Source organism: Macaca nemestrina, chromosome 17 (genome assembly GCF_043159975.1).
Source record: "Macaca nemestrina isolate mMacNem1 chromosome 17, mMacNem.hap1, whole genome shotgun sequence".
In the NCBI taxonomy this organism is placed as follows: domain Eukaryota; kingdom Metazoa; phylum Chordata; class Mammalia; order Primates; family Cercopithecidae; genus Macaca; species Macaca nemestrina.
The window spans coordinates 66,824,783-66,838,231 of NC_092141.1; the positions used below are offsets into that span (position 1 = coordinate 66,824,783).

Here is a 13,449-nt window from a genome sequence, read left to right on the forward strand (position 1 = left end):
ACTGGTTCCTTTATTTTTATGTTTATTGATTTGGGATGGGGTCTGGCTCTGTCACCCAGGCTGGAGTGCAGCGGTGCAGTCACTGCTCAGTGCAGCACCCACCTCCCAGCCTCCATCCATCCTCCTGCCTCAGCCTCTGGAATAGCTGGGGTGCAGATACGCCCCAGCCCGAACAGGGTTTCACTAGGTTGCCTGGGCTCTTTCTTTTTGTGTGTTTGTTTGTTTGTTTGTTTCGAGACGGGGCTCCGGCTCTGCAGCCGGGGCTGCAGTGCAATGGTGTGATCTCACCTCACCTCGCTGCGGCCTTCCGGGCTCCGGCGATCCTCCCAGTGTGCCCGGCCTGAAGACCGCCTTCAGAGAAAGAAGCAGGGGGAGTTTTGCGGAGGACAGACAAGATTTCTGGAGTTTGGAAAGGGTGAGAGATTGGGCCAGCAAAAGGAACATTCCGATCTTTATGTTGGGATGCAATTTATAGATACAGGGATGAGACCCAAAAGAGCCGGCAGAGATTTGTCATCACGGTTGCAAGGCAACTGCCGGTGGCTGATCCCGTAAACGATGTGCATACCTAGAACGGAGCCTACAGATGCATCAAGCATGAACGGCGGAGCCACGATGCTTGGACTCGAGTTCTGCTCCTGTGCGTTCCCCGATACATGGCTTATATTACCTGCACCGCAGTTTTTCCTGGGCAAACACGGAAGCGTGTCGCCGGTGCGTTGGCACCTGCCTTCAAGTGCCAGCTACTCAGCGGGCCGAAGAGGAAGAAGTTCCTACTAGAAGGACACATGGACACGTATGTTGATTTACAGTAGCAAAGACTTGGAACCAACTCGAATGCCCATCAACGATAGGCTGGATAAGGAAAACGTGGCACGTATACACCATGGAATTACTAGGCAGCCATAAAAAAGGATGAGTTCATGTCCTTCATTCTCAGCAGACCGACACAGGAACCGAAACCCAAACACCGCACGTTCTCACTCCTAAGTGGGAGTTGAACGGTGAGAACACATGGACACAGGAAGGGGAACATCACACACCGGGCCCTGGCGGGGCGTGGGGTGCAAGGGGAGAGAGAGCATTCGAACAAATACCCAACGCATGCAGGGCTTCAAACCTAGATGACTGGTTGATAGGTGCAGCAGAGCACCGTGGCACACGTACACCTATGTTCCAAACGTGCACGTCCTGCACATGTACCCCAGAACTTGTGGGGGGGCGGAGGGGGGATACCAAAAAGGAGGGGGGGAGACAGAGAGAGAGAGAGAGACAGAGAGACAGAGAGAGAGAGAGAGAGAGAGAGAGAGAGAGAGAGAGAGAGAGAGAGAGAGAGAGACAGTGAGAGAGAGAGAGAGAGAGGAAGGAAGGGAGTGAGTTCAATTCCGGGTGGATCCCATTCCCTTAAAAGGTCACCACCACTCGACTGCCAAGCTGAGATCTAACGACCTCCAAGGGAGTAGTCAGTCGGCTGCGGGGGGGTCGTAGCCTTCCCAAAGCGCTGCCGTCACAGCGTAAATGGAAGCGTGCCGCAAGGCCTACCGTCTGCCGCCCGCAGGTCAGAAACCCCACGGTACTCCAACGAGCAGTTGAGCCGAGCCGGCAAGACGGCGTATCACAGACGCTTGGCGTGCAAGCCGCCCCGCCCATGCTCTCTTTCTCTCTCTGTCTCTGTCTCTCTCGCCCCTTCTACTTTTAGCAAACGCGTTGTATCCCCGGAGGGGGTGCACCGTTCCTGGAGGTACTGCAATACCAGGTCGATGCGTGGAGTGGACGGAGCAAGCTCCTATTCCATCTCCCTGCTCCAAAAATCCATTTAATATATTGTCCTCGGATAGAGGACGTATCAGATATTAAACTGATAAGAACAGATACTACACTTGATCTTAGCCAAAAGGCCGAGAAGCGATGCCGTCGCCTTCGCGCCCGCCGTCACCGTCCCACTCTCATCCACATTCAAGTCGCGGTGAGAGCCCCACCCGCGCTCCTTGCCCCATCCCCTCTGTCTCGTCCACCCCACTATGGACGCCGTTACACACTCGGGCTCATTTCTTATTCTCCACCTTTGAAAAGGGAAATCTTACACCCGTGCTTGGATCCGGCGTTCCCGGGCTTTCATTTCCAATTTGCATACCCCGCCCTTTCACGGAGGGCGCGGCCTCCGCGGTTGACTCCGCCCCCGGGGCGGGGCCGCCTCTGCCTCGGGGAGCCGGGGCTCCGCTGGGGGCGACTTCCTGGTTTGTACCCAGCCAGCGCGAAGACAGAACCGAAGGAGACTGGGGGCGAAGGCGAGAGGGGTCTGTGGAAGAGACCGCTCGGCGGAGAGCGGTCCACCTTTTCCTGGAGAAAGACGAGGTCCCAGGGCAGGAGCCCGGGCGGCGCCGGGCCTTTACTTCGTCACCAGCGGGCGGGGAGACCGGCCTCGTACCCGCCGGACGAGGGGCCCATTCCGAGTCAGGGAAGCCGAAGGCCTGGAGGCGCTTCCGGGAGCAGGGGCTGGAGTTCCTCTGCCGGGCGGGAGGCTGACACCAGACACCCGGCAGAGGGAGGCGGCGCGTGGATGGCGAGGGCCCGGCAAGGATTCTCCCCAGCCCCTGTGCCTGCGTCTCCTGTGGCTTCTGTGCACGGACCGTGTCCTGTGCTGTGCAGGGAAAGCTGCCTCTCTGCCCGGGACGTGGATTCCTTTCACCTCCTCCTCGCCTGGCTACTCCTGACGCAGGTTGTCAGGACTCCGCTTGGGTGTCACCCGTCCAGGAAGCCTCCCTTAATTAAGGGCCCTGGGCACTCACCCCATACGTGACTAGCAGCCCTCCTATGTATTTCGTCGCACCCCCGTTGTTTATATCAACTATTCCACTCACCACCCTTCTGGGCAATCCTTTATCTCCCCCTCTGAAATCCCATCACTGAGGGCTGGGACCCCTCCCCAGTACTTATCCCCGTTTGCCGGCGCTAGTCTGGTGCCTGGCGTGTGGAAGGCGCTCAGTAAACGTTTGTGGAGCGAAGAAACGACGCAAACGTGATGAGCACGACAGCCCGAAACAGAGAAGACGCAGTTAGGAGGTTACTGGCCCCGCGCGGGGGTAAAGGGGGAAGGTCGGGCTCGGGGTGGCAGGACACCAGAGGGCAGGGGTGACTGCCGGGGTGCTCTTGCGGGAGGATGGGCGTCAAGGCCCCCGGCAAGGTTGCGATAAAGTTTCTCTCCGAGGCACAGACTGCCGCCTGCGGGGTCAGCATTTACCTCTCCCTTCCTCCTTCCTAACCCAACTTCGGCGGAGAGCTGAGGGCTGAGGGCTTTAGGCGCATTATCTCGAATGTTGGTCAATTCTAATGGTTCTGTGTTGTAAGTTTAAAATACACATGGGATTTAGAAAACAATATAAAATGATTAAAACTCTCAAAAATAAATTTTATGTTGTTTACTATTGTTTTCCTTTTTGACAGCGACTCACCCGTTTGCCCAGGTTAGAGTGTAGTTGAGGGATTCCAGTTCACTGAAACCTTCCACTCCTGAGCTCAAGCAATTCTCCTCCCTCAGCCTCCCACCATGCCTGGCTAATTTTATCTTTATATGTGACATATATGTGTATATATTGTATGTATACATATATATACGTATATCATATATATATATATATATATATATATATATATTTGGTTTTTTCAAATGGATTGTTGCTCTGTCGCCCTGGCTGGAGTGCAATGGCGCAGTTTTGGCTCACTGCCATCTCTGCCTACCGGTTTCAAGTTATTCTCCTCCCTCAGCCTTCTTGGTAGCTAGGATAACAGGCGCCCACCACCACGCCCTGATAATGTTTTTGCATTCTTAATAGAGATGGGCTTTCACCATGTTGGTCAGGCTGGTCTCGAACTCCTGACCCTAGGTGATCCACTCGCCTCAGCCTCCCAAAGTGTTGGGATTATGGACCTGAGCCACTGTGCCCGGCCTTTTTGGTTTGTTTTCGTTTTGTTTTTTTGAGACAGTTTTGCTGTTGCTGCCCAGACTGGAGCGCAATGGAGCCATCTCAGCTCACCGCATCCTCCACCTTCTGGGTTTCCGTGATTCTCCTGCCTCAGCCTTCCCAGTAGCTGGGATTATAGGCATGGGCCACTATGCCCGGCTGATTTTGTATTTCTATGAGATATGGGGTTTCTATATGTTGGTCAGGCTGGTCTCAAACTCCCGACCTCAGGTGATCTGCCCGCCTCAGCCTCCCAAAGTGTTGAGATTACATGCGTGGGCCACTGCACCTGGCCTATTTTTTTTTTCTTTTTTTTTTTTTAGATATAGCCATGCTCTGTGGCCCAGGGTGGAGTTCAGTGATGAGATCTCGGCTCATTGCAAATTCTGCCTCCCGGGTTCAAATGATTCTGGTGCCACAGCCTCTTTAATAGCTGGGGACGCAGGAACAGGTCACCACACCCATCCAATTCTTGTATTTTTAGTACAGATTGGGTTTCACCTTGTTGGCCAGGCTGGTCCGGAACTGCTGACCTCAAGTGATCCATCCACCTCGGCCTCCCAAAGTGCTGAGATGACAATCATGAGCCACTGTACCCATACTAAGATTTTTTTGCTTTTTGTTTTTTGAGACAGAGTCTCGCTCTGTCGCCCAGGCTGCAGTGCAGTGGCGCGATCTTGGCTCACTGCAAGCTCCGCCTCCTGGGCCCACGCCATTCTCCTGCCTCAGCCTCCCGAGTAGCTGGGACAACAGGCGCCCGCCACCACGCCCAGCTAATTTTTTTTTATTTTTAGTAGAGACGGTGTTTCACTGTGTTAGCCAGGATGGTCTCGATCTCCTGACCTTGTGATCCGCCCGCCTCGGCCTCCCAAAGTGCTGGGATTACAGGCGTGAGCCTTTTTTTTTTTTTTTTTTGAGACGGAATTTCACTCTTGTTGCCCAGTCTGAAGTACGATGGGGCGATCTGGGCTCATTTCAACCTCCGCCTCCCAGTTTCAAGCGATTCTCTTGCCACAACCTCTCGAGTAGCTAGGATTATAGGTGCGGGTCACCAGACCCAGTTAATTCATGTATTTTTAGTACTGGTTGGCTTTCATCTTGTTGGTTAGGCTGGTCTTGAACTCCTGACCTCAAGTGATCCACCTGCCTCGGCCTGCCAACATGCTGGGATTACAGTCCTGAGCCACTGTTCCCGAACTAAGTGTTTTATTTATTTATTTTTTTGTGAGACAGAGTCTTGCTGTGTCACGTAGGCTGGCATGTAGTGGTGTGATCTCGGCTCACTGCAACCTCTGCCTCCCGGGTTCACACAATTCTGCTGCCTCAGCCTCCCGAGTAGCTGGGATTACAGGCACGTGCCACCATGCATGGCTAATTTTTTCTATTTATAGTAGAGATGTGGTTTCACCATGTTGGCCAGGCTGGTCTCTAACTCCTGACCTCCTGCCTGGGCCTCCCAAAGTGCTGGGCTTACGGTCATGAGCCACTGCGCCTGACCCGTTTTTTAATTCTTATGGAGACACGGTCTTCCTATGTTGCCTAGTTTTGCCTGGAACTCTTGGCCTCAAGTGATACTCCTGCCCCGGCCTTCCAAAGCTGTTCGTTACCTGTCGAAGTGATATTTTGTATATGCTGAGTTAAATGAAATTAGACTTAATTTCCTTGTTTGTTCTTATTTTATTTCAAAAATACGGCTACTGCAACATTTAAAGTTACATGTGAGGTTCATATTTCTAGGGAACAGCACTGTGTAGAGTGACACTCAGAGAGGCTAAGCAACTTGCCTAAAAGGAAGCAAGGTCAGCATTTGAACCCAAGCCACCTGTTAACCATATGCAGTCTCATGGTTTGCAATCGTAGCGTGGGCATAAGGATGACACCTCTCTGATTTGGGTAGTTGGGAAGCTTCTTGTGGAAATGCCAGGCCTAGAGGAAGGAAAGCCTTATGTGAGCACTAGGGAAAATCACTTCTCATCTGTCAAATAGAGGTAATATCCTTTCTATAGTGCTGCAAAGGAGAGTCTCTGCTTTGCCCCTGTTATTAAAAGCTAAAGATGCCATATCCAAAAGCTGTTTCGTAGGAGTCTAGGGACACATAGCCACATAGTGGGTTTTTTTTTTTTTTTTTTTTTTTTTGAGACAGAGTCTTGCTCTGTCTCCCAGGCTGGAGTACAATGGCGCAATCTGGGCTCACTGTAACCTCCACCTCATGGGTTCAAGCAATTCCCCTGCCTCAGCCTCCCAAGTAGCTGGGATTACAGGCACTTGTCACCACGCCCGGCTAATTTTTGTATTTTTAATAGAGACGGGGTTTCGCCATGTTGGCCAGGCTGGTCTTGAACTCCTGACCTCAAGTGATCCACCGCCTCAGCCTCCCAAAGTGCTGTGATTACAGGCTTCAGCCACCACACCGGCTCCCACAGCTGCTTTTTTTTTTTTTTTTTTTTTTTTTTTTTTGAGACAGAGTCTCGCTCTGTCACCCAGGCTGGAGTGCAGTGGCCGGATCTCAGCTCACTACAAGCTCTGCCTCCCAGGTTTACGCCATTCTCCTGCCTCAGCCTCCCAAATAGCTGGGACTACAGGCGCCCGCCACCTCGCCCGGCTAGTTTTTTGTATTTTTAGTAGAGACGGGGTTTCACCGTGTTAGCCAGGCTGGTCTCGATCTCCTGACCTCGTGATCCGCCCGTCTCGGCCTCCCAAAGTGCTGGGATTACAGGCTTGAGCCACCGTGCCCGGCCTCCACAGCTGCTTTTTGTAGTTTCCTGTGGATATCAGGGGCAGACTGGGTTATACAATATCCTCCCAAAAGGGTTTGTCCTTTCTTTGAGGCAGGATCAGTGATATACTTCCTAATTCCTTCAACTAAATGCCCTCGAAATAAAGCTGGATTCTCATCTTTATCCTGAGAATCTTCCTTAACCTGTTCATAGTTAATAGGCTTTTTCATCCATTTCTTCATCCCTTCCAACAAACAAGTGACCATATGATCTCTCCTCCCCAAGTCCTCACTGCCCCTTTGATAGTTCCACTCTGCATCTTGATCTAGAACTGCTATACTTCCTGCCTGATATATCATATGGTTCGGGTCGCGAGCCAATACCTCATCTGCATGGGTCCTAGCTGTCCCCAAAATGCATTGTTTCTCTTCCACTGTACAACACAGAGACAACAAAACATGCGGATCCTACCAAGTTAAACTATAGGTCAGAGTTGATTTCTCAAACCTATCTATAAATTGTCCTGGATCTTCAGAGAAATTACCAACCTTCTCTACATATAGAGGCAAATCAGACGTAGAAAAGGGAACATGTACTCTCACAGTGCCCTCTTCCCAGTTTGCCACTTCTCTAAGTGGACAAAGATTTCCCCTTGGAGGTTGATAGGATGATAGGAGGCCCCACTATGAGTAGTACTCGCTGGGTTGAGTTCCGTGGGGAGTGGTAGGTATAGAGTGGGACTAGCTGGGTAAGGAGAAGGGACGAAGGGTTCTCAGAAACTTTCAGGTGGACTAGAGGGAGAAAGAACTGATACATCTGAACCTTCGGAACTGACAGAAGGAGGTTCTGCTCCACCCAAAAATGCCCGCTGAACCACGGCGGGGCTTGCATTAAAGGATCACCTAGTATGTCTAGATCTTTTTCTTCTTTTCCTCTCATCAAACATGATTCACATTATCCAAATAACATAAGTGAGCTGAGCCATGAATCTTAGATAAACCACAACATGGACTTCGACAAAAATGTCAAATAAGGCACAATAAATGAAGAGGATTTAGATAAGAACAACCAGAGCAAGCAATAGCAGCAGTATGGATTGGAAAAGCAAAGCGAAGCCGGTTTGCCCGAACCCAGGAAAGGGAAGTTTTTTTTGTTTTTGTTTTGAGACAGTCTCGCTCTGTTGTTAAGGCTGCTGGAGTGCAGTGGTGCAATCTCGGCTCACTGCAAACTCCGCCTCCCAGGTTCAAGCGATTCTCCTGCCTCGGCCTCCCAAGAAGCCGGGATTACAGACGTGCACCACCACACCCGAGTAGTGTTTGTATTTTTAGTAGAGACGGGGTTTCACCGTGTTAGACAGGACGGTCTTGAACTCCTGACTTCAGGTGATTGGCCCACCTCAGCCTCCCAAAGTGCTGGGATTACAGGCGTGAGACCCCGCACTTGGCCATGAAGGAGCTTTTTTAGTGTGCAAAATGAAACAAAACAGCAAGGAGAAAAGTCCCCTGATTTCCATCGTAATGCTTCTCAATCACACTTAGCATAGCAGCAACAAAACAGAACCATATCTATCTAATCTTATTGCTCATAGTTGTTAAATACCAAATCTCAATCAGCAATTTTAGAGACGGATCCTCCAATGCTTGTTGTTCTCAGTGTTTCACAAGCAAACGGAGAGAAATCGGGAAGGACACAGGAGAAGAATAAGGTAAAATCCCTAAGACCAGTTAAATGAAGTCTCCTGCAAATGACAGTGAAACGGAGACAGCAACCAAGACAAGGAGGACGAGGCAGATTAATACCAAGAGCATAGCTTGCGGTGTGAAACCTATTTTTTAGCCGAGAGGGACTTCACTGAGGGGCCTCTAACCCCCTAAATCTTAGAAGGGACTCTAACCCTCCTAGGTTGGGCCTCTAACCCGAGGTCAAGCATCCTTGCCTTTTATTAAGAGGGGCCTCTAACCCACTCTCTTTTAGGAAAGACTCTAACTCCACTAAGTTGGGTCTCTAACCCAATCCCATTCTTTACCCGGGCACTCCACCCCTTACCCAAAGTCGTCCAATCAGTGCTGCAATCTACTTCCTTTGGGTTGGGTGAGTTTCTTCAGTATCCTCCCTTCCGTCGTTCGCCAGAAATATGTTATAGGGCCCCAACACTTACCCAAAGCACTACCGTCCCATCTGTGGTCGCCAGAAATATGTCACAGGAAAAGGGCCCCGATCCAGACCCCAAGAGAGGGTTCTTGGATCTCGCGCAAGAAATAATTCAGGGCAAGTCCGCGGTGCAAAATAAAAGCAAGTTTATTAAGAAAGTAAAGTGAAACAACAGCTACTCCAAAGACAGAGTAGGACGTTCCCGAAACTAAGAGACGGAACGTATCCACCCTAGGTACAATGCGTGTACACATGGGGAGAGGTGCTCTGCTACAAGGGTTTGTGATAAAGGATTAATTTTAATTATTATATTGTGCAAGAATCCCTATTACTATCTTTAAAGCAAAATTAGGAACGTCTTTGTTCTCCAGATATCCAGCTATCTGGACACTCGGGTCTCCTTAGTAAACATTAATTTGTTCCCTTAACCGTAAACATCTGACAGCTAGGAATATCCTTCAGAGAATGCACGCCCGTAAATCCCGGCCTCATTTTTCTAGCCCTCACTCAAAATGGGGTCGCTTCGGGTTCCAACGCCTCTGACAGTCATACTACATATGACTCAGCCACGTTGATGGAAAAAGTAGACTGGATAGTGACGTACCCGCAGAAAACGAGTGCAACATCTGTCATACAGATCTGACTGCAGTCAGATTCTGCACAGTTAAGTGGAGGCGGCAAACTTGAATGCAACCATCTTCCTACCGCATCCCACAAAGCCACGTAAATCGAAAAGCAGTCCGGCTCTGGATAGTGAAACACATGCGGCAAACTTGAATAGAAAAATGTTTAGACTGCCTTGGATGGAGACACGTAAATGAAAAAGCAGTCCCACTCGGGATAGTGAAGTACGGGCGCTGAACTTAAATGGAACAATCTGCATACTGTATGTGAGTAAACCAAGTAATAGCAAAGAGCAGTCAGATTACGGAGAATGATGGAGACCGATGTGAGTGCAGTAATCTTTAGCTCAATGATCGTCACGCCGCAACCAAGTGAAACCGAAAGCAACTAAGCTCTCCAAAGCACAGGCGGCCAATGTAAAAACAGAGGCGGCGTTGTGAGCCTTATGGCGTAAAGGGCGTGAAGCAGGTTCGGAGACTGTCGATGTGAGCCTTAATAGTGTAAATGGCGTAAAGCAGGCTCTGGGACTGTCGATGCGAGCCTTATGGCGTAAACGGCGTTGGGACTGTCCAGGCGAGCCTTAGGGCGTAAACGGCGTTGTGAGCTTTACGGCACAAACGGTGTAAAACAGGCTCGAAGACTGTTGATGTGAGCCTTACGGCGTAAATGGCGTAAAACAGGCTCGAAGACTGTCGACGTGAGCCTTACGGCGTTTATCGCGTAGAGGGCGTTGGGAGGATGATGGCCTTTATGGCGTAAAGGGCGTTGGGAGCCTTAGAGCGTAAATGGCGTAAAGCAGGCTCTGGGACTGTCGATGCGAGCCTATGGCCTACGCGGCGTTGTGAGCCTTACGGCACAAACGGCGTAAAACAGGCTCGAAGACAGTCGACGTGAGCCTTACGGCGTTTATGGCGCAGGAGGCGTTGGGGGGATGATGGCGTTTATGGCGTAAAGGGCGTTGGGAGCCTTAGAGCGTAAATGGCATAAAGCAGGCTCTGGGACCGTCGATGCGAGCCTATGGCGTACGCGGCGTTGTGAGCCTTACGGCACAAACGGCGTGAAACAGGCTCGAAGACTGTCCACGAGAGCCTTACGGCGTTTATGGCGCAGAAGGCGTTCGGGGGCGAGGAAGATGATGGCGTTTATGGGGTAAAGGGCGTTGGGAACCTTACAGCGTAAATGGCGTCAGAGCAGGCTCCGTAGAATTGAACCTATCGTCCACTGCACTCCTTCTCCACACATCCTCAGCTCAGGGTGACAGATATCACCCTCAATAACTCTCTCTCCTACGTTGAAACTGTGTATCTTTATCCAAATTTTAAAACTTGCCTGAGTAATATTGTTACTATTTCGGAGGACATTCACTTTCCTTTTTTGCTCCCATAACTCCCGAGAGAAACAGCCATTTAAAATTTGCACGCCCCGCCCCAGACGCGCCGTGCCCTGCCTGCCAACTGCTGAACAGAAAAGAGCCTGTAAATCACTGGGATCTTGGGAACGCTCCTTCGGCTTCATTGCCCTTCAGGAGGAAAAACCCAGAACGAAAAAGACACGAAGAACTCTATGGGGCTATTCTTTCCTCCCCCTCCCTCCTCCCCTCCCCTCTCCCTCCCTCCTTCTTCCCTTCGCCTCCCTCTCCCTCCTCCTCCCCCTCTCGTCCTCACCTAGCCGGCATCCGACATTTCTTTAAACTTTTATTCACACATACGTTGAGAGAATTGTTTGGTGAACACCCGTATGCCCATCACCTAAAGTCATCTTGCTGTACTTGCTTTATTATGTGTTACAGACACGTAATTGCATATTTTCTATAGCTGCACACATGGAGACAGGTACTCAGGTCTCGTCCCTCTAGCCCTTTCTCAACTGTCTGGTCCGGCAAGTTTTCGAAGAGGCCAGGGTGCAGCCCCCGGGGGAGCACATGCTCTGACTGGTTCCAGGGCTGGGCGGAGCCTTGGGAAAGGGGCCCCTGGAAGAGTTAAAGAAACAGGAAATACACACGAAAAGAGTTTTTGCTCTTGTTGGCCCAGGCTGGAGTGCAATGGAGCGATCTCGGCTCATCACAACTTCCGCCTGCCGGGTTCAAGTAATTCTCCTGCCTCAGTCTCCCGAGTAGCTGGGATTACAGGAGCGCGCCACCACGCCTGGCTAATTTTTGTTTTTGTTTTTGTTTTTGTTTGTTTGTTTTTAGTAGAGACAGGGTTTCAACATGTTGGCCAGGCTGGTCTCCAACTCCTGACCTCAGGTGATCTACCCACCTCGGCCTCCCAAAGTGCTGGGATTACAAGCCTGAGGCACGGCACCCAGTCCCATATTACTATCTTTAAAGCAAACTTGAATGCAACGATCTTCATACCGCATCCCACACAGCCACGTAAATCGAAAAGCAGTCCGACTCTGGATGGTGAAACACATGCGGTAAACTCGAATGGAAAGATGTTTATACTGCCTCGGATAGAGACACGTAAATGAAAAAAAAAAACCATCCCGCTTCGTAAAGTAGGGGCGCTAAACTTAAACATAACGATCCGAATATCGCATCTGAGTGTGCCAAGTAATAGCAGAGACCAGTCAGAACACGGATACTGATGTAGGTGCGGTAACCTTTAATCCAACGATCGTCACACCGCATGTGACTAAACCAAGTGAAATCTAAAGCAGCCACACTCTCCAAAGTACACGCTGCTGACTTATATACACACAAGTGTGCTAACAGGCCCCGACGATCCAATGCAAACGCGTGGAGGTAACGAAAGAACCTCCCATTCCACCTTGTCAGCAGACAGCGTTTAGAGATCTCCTTTGCTGATGTAATGCGAAATAACGGTAACTGACAGTGCAAGTCCCGCACTTAACCTCAGCCTAAATGACCAAGGCGCTGTAGGCATTAGCGTTCCTTCACAGCCCTCCTCCTCTTAGAGCCAAGTGTATTAATAGGTCCCGACAATCTCAGTGGAGATGACAAGAGGCTCCCATTCTATGAGTGGGGATAACAAGCTGACGACAAAACTCGGGTGCTCCCCCCACTGGCACCCAGCAGGCAGCACCAGCCCCCGCTCCCAGAGCCCTCCATCCTGCCCCTTCCCAAACCCCCATCAAAACACCAACCCAGTCTCCTCGCTCTCAAGTCGTTTTCCGACCTGCCTGGGAGCCACTCTGATCTCCCAGAACACCTCATTTTGTGAGTTATAAGCCTTTCACGCCTTCTCGGTCCCTGTGTGGTGTCACCAGTCTCAATTTCCAAAATAAATTTTCGGTCAGTAGTGGCGGTGGGGTCCATCTAGTTCTGCAGAGTGGGAACAGCACAGAAGCTGTCGGACTTGCTGTGCACATATTCCAATTTGGGTGGAAAAGCCTCCTCACTGGACTGGGTGGCCTCTTGTCAGTGACAAAACCAAGGGATTTGCTACTCTCTCATTTACACACACTGGTTACTGAGTGCCTCCTGTTGAACACTTTCACTTCCGGGGAAAATTCGTTGTTCCAGACCAAGCTCACTACTGTCTTCACTGGACATTTCTAAGAGGTGCTTTTGGTCCCAGGGAAATACCCCGGAAGCTGTGAAGTACAACAGCCTTAGGCCCTGTCCCAAAGATTCTAATTTAATGGCTGTAGGGTGGGGCTAGGACCTCAGGATGATTCACTCCACGGAGCTATCGAGCTATTGTCCTCAACTATAGCCAAGGGGTGATAAGCACTGTTAGACACAGAAGGAATTTACACTCCCCTTCAGGAAAGACCTTTGTAGTTACGACCTCCAAGCACGGGTGTGAGGTATGACCTCACACCCGTGCTTGGATCCGGCGTTCCCGGGCTTTCATTTCGAATTTACATGCCCCGCCCTTTCAGGGAGGGCGCGGCCTCCGCGGTTGACTCCGCCCCCGGGGGCCGCCTCTGCGTGGGGGAGCCGGGGCTCCGCTGGGGGCGACTTCCTGGTTTCTATCCAGCCGGCGCGAAGACAGAACCGAAGGAGACTGGGGGCGAAGGCGAGAGGG

General features: G+C 50.9%; 1 non-coding gene across 1 annotated transcript; it reads right to left on the bottom strand.

Moving 5' to 3' along the window:
- Nucleotides 1-1,719: 1,719 nt before the first annotated feature.
- LOC139359708 (U2 spliceosomal RNA) lies at nt 1,720-1,910 on the bottom strand. Its single transcript, XR_011616073.1, has one exon. It is a non-coding gene; the product is annotated as a U2 spliceosomal RNA (small nuclear RNA).
- Nucleotides 1,911-13,449: the final 11,539 nt, after the last annotated feature.